Here is a 12,805-nt window from a genome sequence, read left to right on the forward strand (position 1 = left end):
CTGGGAAGCGGCACTGCAGGTTTCTCCAGCCATTACGCTTACCTGGAGGCCCAGTCAAGTGGTAAACCTTCAGATTAACCAGGGTTTTCTAGTTTGTTTGTGTATTTGGTTTTATGCACGCTCATTTCTTGTTGAAAAATTGACTCAGATCCCTGCGAACAATGCTAACGGCTCACCAAAAGATGCTCCCCTTCCAATGTCATAGTTACTGCTTTGTTTTTATTGTGCTTTGTGGTTCTGAGACCTTGCTTTGCCTTGCTTTTTTCCACTCGCCTGTTCCACACGGAACTCTCATTAGACAGTGTCCTTTTATGTTTTGTAACCTTTTTCCATCATGTGGTCCCACAATGTAGCCCCAGATTTTGGAAAATATATAGATAATTAGAGTTCCCAAGGAGATCTCTCTGATTAAATGCATTCTGGTAAAAATAGTTCACCTAGATTACCAATTTAAAATAGGTAGCACTAGTATCCAGGGTTACCTTTTTCTCTGTACATTTAAACAGTTCAACTGGTGAGATGAAGCCCAAGTTCATTTCCCCAAATTGGATGGGACTGAAAATACGCACGAAGTGATACCTTGTATAAGAATTGCCCTTTCCCAGCACACTGCCTGCTTCGCCGAACGTGTTCATGAAGGGCGCTTGGACCAGTTGGCAATAAAATTAACTTGAATGCTGAGGTAGATCTAATGCCGTTATTGGTTAAGTCTCAAATGATCTATTGTATGCTTTATCAAAAAGCATGGATTTGTCATCTGCCCCATTGATAGGTCTTGCTTAGTTTTTGCTTTAGAAATCATTATGTACATACCCATCAGCATAGCTGTACAAATGTATATTTTTATATATAAGAATATATAAAAGTAAGTCAGTCTATAACTTGGTATAAGAAGATTTTTATGTGCTGCTATTTGGGATGTCTGTGTTGTACAGATGGTAAAACGAAGTTACCCTAGCTGTGAGTGCTCGGATTAGACAGAGTAATATAATGTCTTATTTCATACACTTTAGCCTGTGGCTTGCTGAGAGCTGGCCCATCTGCATGTCCTGGTTGCGGTTCCTCCTCACAGCTGAGTCGTACTGGGCACTCTTGTAGGCCTCTGTTATCGCCGCAAGCTTTTGTGCCAAACGTGTAGCAGTCCCATCATCTCCCAGCTTTTCCCTTGTTTTCAACGCACGCAGGCAGGAAGCCTTGCGTGGATTCCTCTTGCTGGATGCATTGGTCTGGGAAGGGGATACCGTTAGGACTGAAACTGTTAAGCGTGAAAATGTGAATATCTTGCCCCTCCCCTTTTTACTTCATGTTTACAAAGATGAAATCCGCTTTTAATATATGCAGGCTAAGTATTTTAAAAACTTTGGAAGACAAAGTAATTACATTTTAATATTGACTGTAAGAAATCTCTGCTGTGTAGAAACCCTGATGAAATAAGGGCAAAGCATCTTGCTTTACTTAATGTTCTGTGATTTATATCTCCTCTCATACGCAAGCAAGATAACAGTGCAGTAAATGAAGGAGGACCTCAGTAGTGCATGTTATCGGGTGATTCAAAGCCAGAAAACCTAAGATAAACAATGTTTTACAGAAACTTAACAGGTTTCAATTAAAAAAAAAAGTGAACATGTTAATGTTTTATTTGTGTATACAGAATGGTGGTCTTCAAGTGCATCACCTCTTAGATGCTGCTGCTTTTGGCCAGTTCCTGACTTCAGTTTGCCCACTTGCTCTTATAGTCAGATCTGTAGCAGTGGATGTTTCTGTTACGGAGCTGATACAATGATTTTACGTACTCTTGTCTGGGACTTTTTCATGGTTAACAGTGACATGAATGCTTGGCTCTCTTGGAAAGCTGCATTTCATCCCTCTTATGACTGAAAGGAGGTGCTTCAGTAGTTCTGTTTTCTGGTTGTAGTTCTGAAATTCACCAAGAAAACTCTAAACAACAACAAACAAACCCCACTGCATGTTATTTAACATTTTTTTTCTTGGATTTTTTTTTTGTTTAAAAAGTATATATTACTCTGCTAGAAAATAGAGCTTTGCATTTGTGATAGTTGTCATGTGCTGTGAATTGATTGAAATAAAGCTTTTTCCCCTTTAAACATAGCTTCTGCGTGTTAATAGTAGACTTACCAGAGACTGGATTCTAATTATCCGATTATACTGTGATTAAGGTATGTTTGAATTAGGAAAGTTTCTCAGGAGAAGGTTGTACAGGCTGTTTACATAAAACCTCAGAATGGACAGGGAAAATGAGACTGAAGGAATTTTTAGCTTTGTAATAGTGTGTGATGGTGGTCGGCGGTGGATGCCTATGCAGAGCAGATCTGCCCTTCAGCTGAAAATGTTTGTGGTTTTATCTTAAAGGTAGTATTTTGGTGACTGGGACAAATTACAGCAGAAATTCTTAAAGAATCTAGGAAAAGCTTTGCATTAACATCTTTTGAAACTTGTTTTATGCTGCGATGCTTGAGCTAACTTATTTGTGTAAATTGCTTTATATTTTAATGCAGTTCTATCAACATACATTATTTAAAATAGAAAGCTTGTTGCAGCAGGCACCAACCATGATGCAAATGTGAAGGATATGCCAAAACCCTTACCTTAATGCTAGCTAGAAAGCTAAAATAGGAAACTAGACCTGTTGATGTATAGTAGGTTATAGCTGGAATGGAAAAAAGACTGCAGCTGAAGAGTGTTGGGATCCTTGTGTTCCTTGCTCATGTTGGTGGTGATAATCACTGCTGAACTTGGAGGGAGCAGTCACATCAGAGAAGTTGTGGCACATTGTCCTCACAGATCTGCAACCGATGGGTGGTGACAACTTACTCTGTGCTTCGGTCATGGTAAGCGCAGTGCTGTTGGTAGATACGGTCACAAACATCCCAGCCAGTTTGCACTGTAGATTAATGGATCAACTTCTGCAGTTTAGAGCTTAGCTGGAGTCGAGAACTGATGCGAAGAGGTGTTTGGGGATTCTGAAGGATGTTATGGTAGTTAAGAGTTCTGTGCCAAGGCTCAAGTCGTCGCTGAGTCTCTTGGTCATTGCACTTGTGTGCTCTGTTCTTAGTGCCAAAACAGTACGCTTCACATCAGCGGTAGCATAAACAGGACCGTAATTATAATGTCAGCAAGCTCAACAGTTGAGTGATTGTGTTCCGGTTAGGTGATGTTATGTTACAGCCTAATGGTTCTTCCAAGAACGTGTTGCTTTTTCAGACAGATTTTGCAAAATCCTACTACTGGGACGAATGGCATGTGTAGTTTTGAGTGGTATTCTGCTGAGAATCAGATCTATCCTTCCTGTTGCCAGTCTGAATACCTAGAAGGTGGGATTTTTCGGCGTGTGATGGTGTGTTACGTCCTCCTCCTTCTTTCTATGTGTGGTAACGGAGAGATCAGGTACTTCGTGTAGCTTTTATTGCTGGATTCCTCAGAAAAGATCTTTGCTACTGTTGCCGTTATTGTGGCTTTATGTGCTGCTTCCTGTGATTTCTGTGCTTTTAATTTGAAGATACTTAACCATAGCTCGCTGTTGTGATGTGTCAGAAATGAAATAATAGAAAGCCAGTTTGGGGGCCTGTATCTCACCATGCTTTCTGGCTTTGGATGCTTGTACGCTTCTGGCTTGCTTGCCTTCTGTTGTTGCATGTCCTCGAAGAAGCTTAAAGCTTGACTAGCTAGATCCCTGAAGCAATCTGGTCTAAATAGACCTGCTTGGAGCAGGTGGCTGGGCTAGATGACTTCCAGAGGTTCTTTCTACAAAGAGCTGCATCCAAATTATGTTTTATGAAGTGATATCAGCTGAAATTTTATTTTGGGCGGTAAGTTGCCAGGTAGTTTAGTTCCACTGTCCAAGGAGGTTGAAGAGCTTTTTGTCATATGAAGATAAATGTTTCTGTTGCGAGACCACTTCACATTTGGTTACAGTCTATGAATTGGAAGAAATGTTAAATATAAATACTTTGTGTCCTGTCGTTGCTTAAGAGTTTTGTTCAGTAGCTCACACTTTACCTCTCCCTAGTCAGGTAAGCTTTTGCATCTTAAAAACTCAGGAGGCAGAGCCAAAGCAAAGGCTGATACCAACACAGCCTGCACAGGCTTTTTTGAGCCATCTGTTACATGTCTGAAACTTGTGCAGTTGGCAGTGCTGGAAACAGGTATTACTCTGTTTCTGTGGAGTTGTTAGTTCCTTCTGAAGTTCTGTTGCCCTAATTAGTGAAATTAATATTTCATCAGGTCTGTCTGTTTAACAGCTTACAAATGAAGTTGTGTGAATTGAGGACTGTCCTCCAATGTGATATGCAGAGTTCAGATCTGGGTCCTGTTTTGATATTATTTGAGCTGAAAAATTCTGCTTCGTATTAAGCAGAGAAAAATCTTGAACTGGAACCTTTCGGATAGCCAACCAGGTAGCTGTCAGACTATTGAACACAGTCTGTGCATGCCAATTCACAGCGCAAACAGGATTAGTAGGAGCAGAGCCAGCAGGTTGAGGGAAGCAAGCTTGATGCTCAGTAGGCTGCATCCAGAATATTGCATCCAGTTTCGGGCTCCCCAATATGTCAATGTCAAAGACTCTATTAAAGTGGAGCGAGCTTGCTTGGCCCTCTACCAGCATCACTGGGAGCTTAAACATGTGCCTTCGAAGAAGCTTTTTTGGCCCAAAGAAGTCTCGGGGTGAGGGGATGGACCTCCTAGCAGCCTGCTGGTACCGAAAAGGAGGTTGTGGAGGAAGTGGAGCCAGGCAACTCACAATGATGCATGGCAGAAGGACAAGCGACAACAGCCTACATTGGAACCTTGGAAGTGAACGGTCAGCTGTTTAGGAACAATCAGACCCTGCCGGTAGTTTGTAGCATCTGTAACAACAGATGACCTCTGCTGGCTTTTCTGGTTTGGGCCTTTTTTTAGTGGGCGGAATGAATATAACTGAAGGGAGACACCTCTCAGCTGAATCTAAGGAGAAGTTGTGCGCTAAACCCATCTTGCACTCTAGTCAAATTATTGTTTGGGAGGTTTTACGTATTTAGTGAGAGTGAGATGAGAACTTTTACAGCTATGGGGAAATGCAGATAAAAGGGATATAAGCAAATTCCTTCTAATGATGACCTGTGAATTTGCTTTTCTTAAGCATTTCTGACTAACTTAGTAATTCAGGCAATACCCATATGATAGTTTAGTTAATGTTTGCAATATTTGTATTTGCACTCTTATGTAAGTTCTTTTTAAACATGCTTACGTTCCCACTTTGAAATAATCTGTATTATAAATGAACAGATAAATCTATTTTTTTTCTTGCACATCTATATAACATTTGCAAAGCTAATACTTGCAAATATTTGTGCTAATATATTTGCAAAGCTACGGTTATGCTTTTTGTTTTATTCTGGCAAAAACTGCTCCAATCAAAGCTACAGTGCTTCATGGGAATTTAGGAGGTTAAGTCAGTAAACAAGCTAGATGAAAGCTTTTGTTTGTCTTTAGAAAATGAAACAGGAAGCTATTTCATTAATACACTTTCAGAAGAGACAAGAATCTGCGTAAAGCTTTTAAAACTGGTCTTTCAGTTAATTTTACTGTACTTTCAACTGAGATCAAATAGGGAAAGCGATGGCAGTTAGATATGCTCCAGTAACATCCTATGGTTTGTGTTCTCCGTTGGAGTTAGACGGACAACTCCACTGCTTTCCGAGAAGGTGCAGGAATGTCGGCGTTAACCCTGGTGCTTTCCTTTTCCCCTTTCCCTGGTAGAGAAGCGGAGATAACCATATACAGCCTGCTCCCCTTTTGAAAAAGGAGAGATCAAGAATTGGGAGTTAAATTGAGGCATTTGGCTATTTTTCTTTTAGCTTTTCTTGTCTTACAAAGAGCTCGCTAACAGCTTAGTAGCAATCTATTACGGAAAAATGTCAACGGGGTAAAATAACATGACTGCAAAGTTATAATAAAGGATTAGTGCAATTAGATGTGTTTTTTTCATAGCTCTGTTTTGAATACAAATATGTTGTTAATAGTCTGCGGTTGCCTTCATGAAGTATAGCTGTTTGATTTCATATATAAAAAAGTAATAAACAAAAATCCAATAATTTGCTCTACTCTGTGTATGTTCAGTGCACTTGAAATAGTTAAGTTGCAGTAAATAAGACTTGGGGATTTTTTTTTTTTAATTCCAGGTCACGTTTGTGCATTTCATGATAAAGGATGAGTAAGATTTACAAATATTTCTGTCGTATTTTGGCTTAGGGTGTGAAACGAGGTTAATTTATAATGATGAAGCTTCTGAAGTAGCTGTACTGTTCCTGGGACAGCTTGTTTAATGCATGAACGTAGTCCAGAGTCAGTGGTGCAAAGCTGTAACTCAGGTTTGCTGTAGAGCAATTTTGTCGTGGATAGATATTCCCTATTGGGAAGGCAGGGCTAGACCAGCCGAAGCCTTATTCCTGTTTTCAAACACAATGGCATTCTCTAACTGTTATTGATCTTGACCCAGCCAAATTGTATAAAAGGCATTAAATGTTTCCAGGATCAATATGCAGAATTCACAATTGAGAGGATGAAAAAAATGTTTGAAACTTGTAAAGCCGGTGTATTGTTGAGATGAGACAAATGGAAATGGAGAGTTTTATCCACTGGTCAGAGTGAGGGGAAGAAAAAAAAAGGGGGGGAGAAAAAAAAAATAACTTGAAGGAGTCATTAACTCGGTGACAAGTATTTGAGTTAATGCTTAAATAGTTCTCCTGGTGGGCACCAGTCTGTGATGTAGTTGTGTCGTTTCTTTGCTTATTCTTGGTCACAGTTAAAATGTTGTTCATTTGTGAGTATTCTCTTTTTTTTAATATTGGAGCTGATCTGGACAGCACATTTTAATTTCTGCTTCTGTGAATATCTCTACATTTTTTTACCAGTTCTGGATCTGCTAGGTTTTCCTGAAATCTGGTTCAGTAACATTCTGTTTTTGTAAGCTATATTATGTATTATTTTTTATATGGCTAATTAATTGATAGTACTAATAAGATGTGTTTGGCTGATATTTTTTTGATGGTTTTTATAATTTTTAAATGCTTATCTTGAAAAAAATAGAGGTTTGAAAATAATCAGTTATAGAGGACAGTGGTAGCTGTACATGACTATAGGTGTGCGTGTGTATGTAACTTTTACATAATTTGTGTGTATGGATAAAGTTTATATATCTGAGGGGTATATTTAAATATAAGTGAAAAAGAATTAAAGGGCATGGGGTACATGGCTTAATGATTTGTTGCTTAAAATTCACCAAGGTAGTTTATGCAGACTTCTAGATGGTTGCCGCTATGTTATGGCTATAAATGCTCAACTTTAAAAGATCTTTGCCGAAGATTGTATCACTGAAAAACTCACGTTCACGTGATGGTGCAGTGGTACCCCACAACCACATAGATGACAGGGTGAAGTAGCTGTACGAGGGGATGGTGTGACTGTTTAGTATGTTTACCTGTAGTCTTATCCTTCTGTACAGCACTCTTAGTGAGCGGTATAGTAGTATAGAAATTAAGCATAACTGCTTATTTTGAAAATATTGCTACTACTTACTGTGCAGTTGAGACACATTGGTTGTAATATTAAAGCTGCCCTTTCCTCCCTTCTCTTTGCCAATTTAGTATTTTCTCTGAGCAGTGTTTCATGTGTGGCAAACTCTTCTCACTTGTGTGATTTGTTATTGCAACCACAGGCTTCAATCTGCAAGTGGGTGTGCTTGGATGTAGGGGCATGTTACTGGGATACAGAATCCAGATATTTTTTGCCTCTGTTCTCCATTTGATTGAAAGACAACTTTTTAAATCACAAGGTTCATTCTTACATTTTCCAAGGGGTCAAAACTAGGCAAATTTCTAGCCTTCTGTTTGTCTAGTGTAAAGTGCCTGACTTATTTTTCTGTAGTTCAGTTAGTGTTAAGTGTGTGATTTTTTTTTTTTTTTTTGCTCTTGCTAGAGAAATGAATTTAACTCTAATTACAGTAGCTTTTCCTCAGTGACCATCAAATGCTCTACCCCAAGGCATTTGTCTACCTCAGTTATTACAATGCTAGCATGCTCTTCAAACATGAACAGTCAACCCTCAATTTAAAAATAGAGACAGAGATGAATGGAAGGGTAAAAGTATTGATAACTCGGACTGTGCAGAATCTGATGAAGGCTTTGCCTGGTGTTCAGTTGGTGTGGATGCTCTGATGCTGTGCAGAGGTCAACAGGGAGACCCCCTATATCAGAGACCTGTATTTCACTAACTGGAACAAAAGTGGACATCTCTTAAGGCTTTTCTCTTTAGACTGTACAGCTTTTATTTTGGGTTTCTCAACAAATATAGCAAACTCTTATGCTCAATAGCAAATCTAAGCAAATTGGTGCACTACTGGTCATCTGTCATTTCCTCCAGTTCCCTGATGCGTTATTTATCTTGGTGCTGGTGTAGCTGGAATGGGCTGCAGTTTTCCCTGTCACTTGAGGGCACATGCTGCATCTCTGTCCTTTCTGTGTGACTGATGATGTGCCTATCATCTGGCTATATACCTTTCTGTTAAAAAGTCTCAATTTTGGACTCTGTAGTTGGTCAGCCTCCTTTTACAAGAGTAGCACTATGACTTAAATTTTTGAAGGGTCAGTTTTATTGCAACTTATTTTACCCATGTAATGAACTCTGCCACAAATGTTGAATTTTATGGGATAGAAAAACTAGTGTAAATAAGCTTTTAAAATAAGATTCTTAAAAACATTGCAGTATGTTTATAGTAGAGTTTATGTGCATCTTTCCCTTACCATTCTACTTTTCTCGTTTTGTTCTACTGGTATCCTGAAAGATCAATAAAATCCTCATTTATAAATTGCTAATGTTATTGTGTTTTATATATTGTGGATCAATAGTGGGATTGGACAGTGATTGCTTTACTGGTATAGGAAACCAGAGGAGTAAAAGAGGCTGTACATCTAGCTATGCTGAATGTACAGAATTAACCCAGTGTCTTAATCTTTCAGCATTAGTCCCCTAAATTAGGGACTCTCAAACTGAATGGCGAAACTCGTATTCTTTTACCCTCTCCCCTTCCTTCTTTCCTCTCACCCCCCAAGGCAGTTCAGAGATGCCAGCAGAGGTTGCTGGTGCTTACTTTTTTGCTAAGAACTGTTGAGCTACAGAACAAAATCCACTTCTGGTTGCAGAAGTCCCTCAGTTGCAAGTGGCAAGATGCTCAGAGGCTGAATTTAGGGAAGTTTTGCTGTACGTTTATTCTGCTCTTAGGGGCTCCCTAGCATCTGTTCTTGACTACTGTGATGAGACACTGAGTTAAAAGAATTCTTTTTGCTCTGATCTGATGCGGCTGTTCTTCTGTTTCCAGGTCCTCTTAGATAGTCATTGCTTGATCTAACATTAAAGGTATTTGTTAAGGATTTTTCCCTCCTTTAGGAAGCATGACAGAGGTGTCGCTCTTTAGAAAGACGCTGGAAATGATGTTCAGCAACTTTCAGTTTGGTTCTTGCTTGCATCTTTTTTTTTTTTTTTTTTTTTAAAGTGTTCAACCCTTTTTTCACCTTAAGCTTCCCACAGGAACCAGGTTTGTTCTTTTCCTCCTCGTGTCTCTTCCTCTTGCCATTTTGGACCATTGCCTGTGACTGGAGCACCCCTGAGTTTATATCAGCATTCCCCCTTGCCCTTCACACTCCTCCTGCAAGCATCCTTTGTAATCTCTGTAATCACCCCGAAGCGGTGCATTGAATAGGTGGGCTGCACGCAGGGGGATCATGCACTGAAGTGCAACTCTTGTCTCACTTAAAGTGCATCTTTAAATGAATTTGCTATGTCGGATGTGTTCTGTTGGGTGCCCCATAACCTTGTTGGCATCTGAGAAATTGTAATACTACTTTACCCTTCATACAGAGTTCTTGGATACTGCAGTGTGTTTACTACTTGGAAAATATTTAAGTAATTGGTTTCAGCAAATTATTCTCCTGTGATGTGTGGGGATTTTTTTCTGTATTTAGATTCTAAATAATTTTTGAAGTACCAGTCTGGCAAAAAAAAAAAAAAGACTGAGGCAAGGAATCTGCTCCCTGATTACCTGGGCTTGGTTTGCAAACCAACAGGGAATCTCCATGGGGAGCTAAACCGCTCATCTGGCCCTGGTGAGGGTTTGGGCGAACCAGTTACTCAAGTCTGAGCACTTGGAGCTCTGGGTGAGCATTGGGTGGTTTGACCGAAGCCTAAACAGGGTGTAAGTAGGGGAATATGAAGGAATCTTTTGCTGGATGTTTAGCATCTTGCCTGTATTGTGTGCAGTATGTATTTTGAATCTTACCAATGGCTTTTCTGGGGTTTTAACCCTTTGAAAGCCACTGTTTGTTTTTACTGTTGCACATATCTGAAGAGGTACATTAGGTGCCTGAGTGCCCAAAAGACTGGAACTCTAGGAAAGGAAATCCATTACTTCAGGAAAAAATGGAAATTCCTCTTCACCTGCTGTAACAAATGTAGTATTGTCAGTAGCTAACATATGGTAGCTATTTCTGTGGAAAAGTCAAAGTACTATTGTTCATGATGATGAACAGAAATAAATTTTCTTCCCTTTGTAGGTGTCTTTACAGTGCCCTCTAGTAATCTTTTGTAGAAATGCTAGATGTATCTTTTCTCAGACCAATTTGATAGTCATGAAAATGGTCACTGGAAGAATTAAAAAAAAAAAAATAAAAAAAAAAATTGAACTCTGGTCCCCTGTAACTGATGTGCTTTCCAAGGAATCACTACTAATACTAAAATAAGTAAAAATTGCTTGTCGTTCTTTTCATATTTGGATCAGGAAGAATATGAAAACTATAAGCACTCTGAAGTCAGATTACTATAAAAGCTACTGGAGCTGACAGCTCTAAATTGGGTAGTCCAATAATGAGGTTTCAGCCAGAGCTGTGAAGTTACAAGCAAAGAAACAAACTTTATCTTTTTGCTTGAAGTATGTGGAAGAAAATTACAGGGGAATGAGCCGTAGAAAGCATTCAAAAATGGGCTGGAGTGGAAAAAAAATAACTTCCTGGCATACCGTTAATTTCATATGAAAGGTAATCACTTTGGCTTATTTTGACAGATGAGAAAAGAGAAGTTTGACGTTGGATGAAGGCTGTGTTGGGGGGTAGAGTGCACATTGGTTTTCATAGTGCTTCCTACCCTGATGACAGTCATCACCCTGAAAGCATCTTAGCTTTGCTGTTAGATCATATATTGAACAACTAATCCCAAGAGATTTTGATTAAGGTAACTTCTGTGCCTGGAGTTTAAGTCAAAAAGGTTTTACCTTATTATCATTCTAGCTTATTTCGGTCATTAGTTGCAATAGAAAGGGGATATCATATGCAAAAATGTTTTGTTGTTTGTATCTAGTAAAACACGGTACCGTTTTTAAATCCTGTGCAAGCTTAAAGGGATGTGTCAGAGATTGGCTATTTGTGTGAAAACTAATAGTTTTCTGAAATGAGAGAAATGGCTTTGGTAATTCCATAAAAAAGGAAAAGGTGGATAAAATCCTTTTAAGCTCTTCTTCTGAAATGGTTATGAAAAGAAATTTTGCAGTTACGATATTCAGAGTATTTCCTTCATTGACTTAACTCGATTATATAGCATTAGATGGTGTGACTTGCTTTTCCTTTGATTTATAAAAGCAAAATCTCTTTGAAAGGATGTTCCTTGCAGAAGGTGAAAGGTTTGTGGGACTCTGTTCCTAGATGTGAGGGTTGTTTTTAAGCAACCTGAAAGAAATCCAAAGTTTTGGTCTTAGTGGTTATAAAGGATTCTTTTTCCTTGCACACCAGGAGGAATAAAAAGTCCAACAGAACTTGTTTTTGAAGCACGGCTGGCAGACAGTTTTCTAAGGTTGGAGTGTAGGGTTAAGACAAATGAAGAAATCCTTGCAAGAAGGTAACCATCCAACAGTGGGAATCCAGACCGGACAAGAGAGGAACATCTCCTTGGTGGGAGTTTCTTTTGGGACAAGTTGCACAAGAGGACTGTGAGAAATGGTTATAGTGAATCGTGCTTTGGGGGAAACTGCTGCAAGAGGAGTTTGTGCTATCTTTTCTCCTTCAGTTTTCCAAGTTCAATGGCACTACAGCCCCTTAGTGAAGGGGCATAAGGGTCGTGACTCAGCACAGCAACACTCGTTAGCTGGGTGTTTTAAGGGAGCCATTGTCACAGAACTTCTGACAATTAAGCAGCAACACTGTAAATAATAAAGTTGCTTCCTTGCGTTCAAAATTCACGTAAAAATTTCTAACTCCCTAGAGGTGGTAGAAAGGCCATGCAACTAAACACCAGACATAAATGCGTCTCTGAAGAAATCTGATATTTGAGATTACAATCTGTGTTTGGATTTTGCTGTTGATCATTATCTTGTTTTCCTTCCCATTATTTAATAATGTATGAGGAGATGGTATCACTTACAGAAAGAGTGGTTAGAGTAAATGCATGGATGCTTACTTTTCAGTGTTTTACTACAGGCACACTGTACACTATTTGGATACTTTTTTCTTAATTCTGTTTCTGCATACTTATTTTTAATGGGCTAATTTTTTTACTAGAATTCTGTGCTCGAGGTCTGTCAGGAAGGTCAGTTAAGATTAAGCCAACAATAATTTATTATTAACAAGTGAAAGGTAACTGGAAGTATAGACAAAGCACTATATCTAAAAGCACTGTTGCAAAATGTAGCTTGCTTTGCTTGAATTTATTCTTTTGTTTATTGAGTGTGCTGTCTGAATGTTGAGGATACTCCCAAGTTACTGAAGGC

The sequence above is a fragment of the Cariama cristata genome, unplaced genomic scaffold (assembly GCF_000690535.1).
Source record: "Cariama cristata isolate BGI_N322 unplaced genomic scaffold, ASM69053v1 scaffold641, whole genome shotgun sequence".
NCBI lineage: Eukaryota > Metazoa > Chordata > Aves > Cariamiformes > Cariamidae > Cariama > Cariama cristata.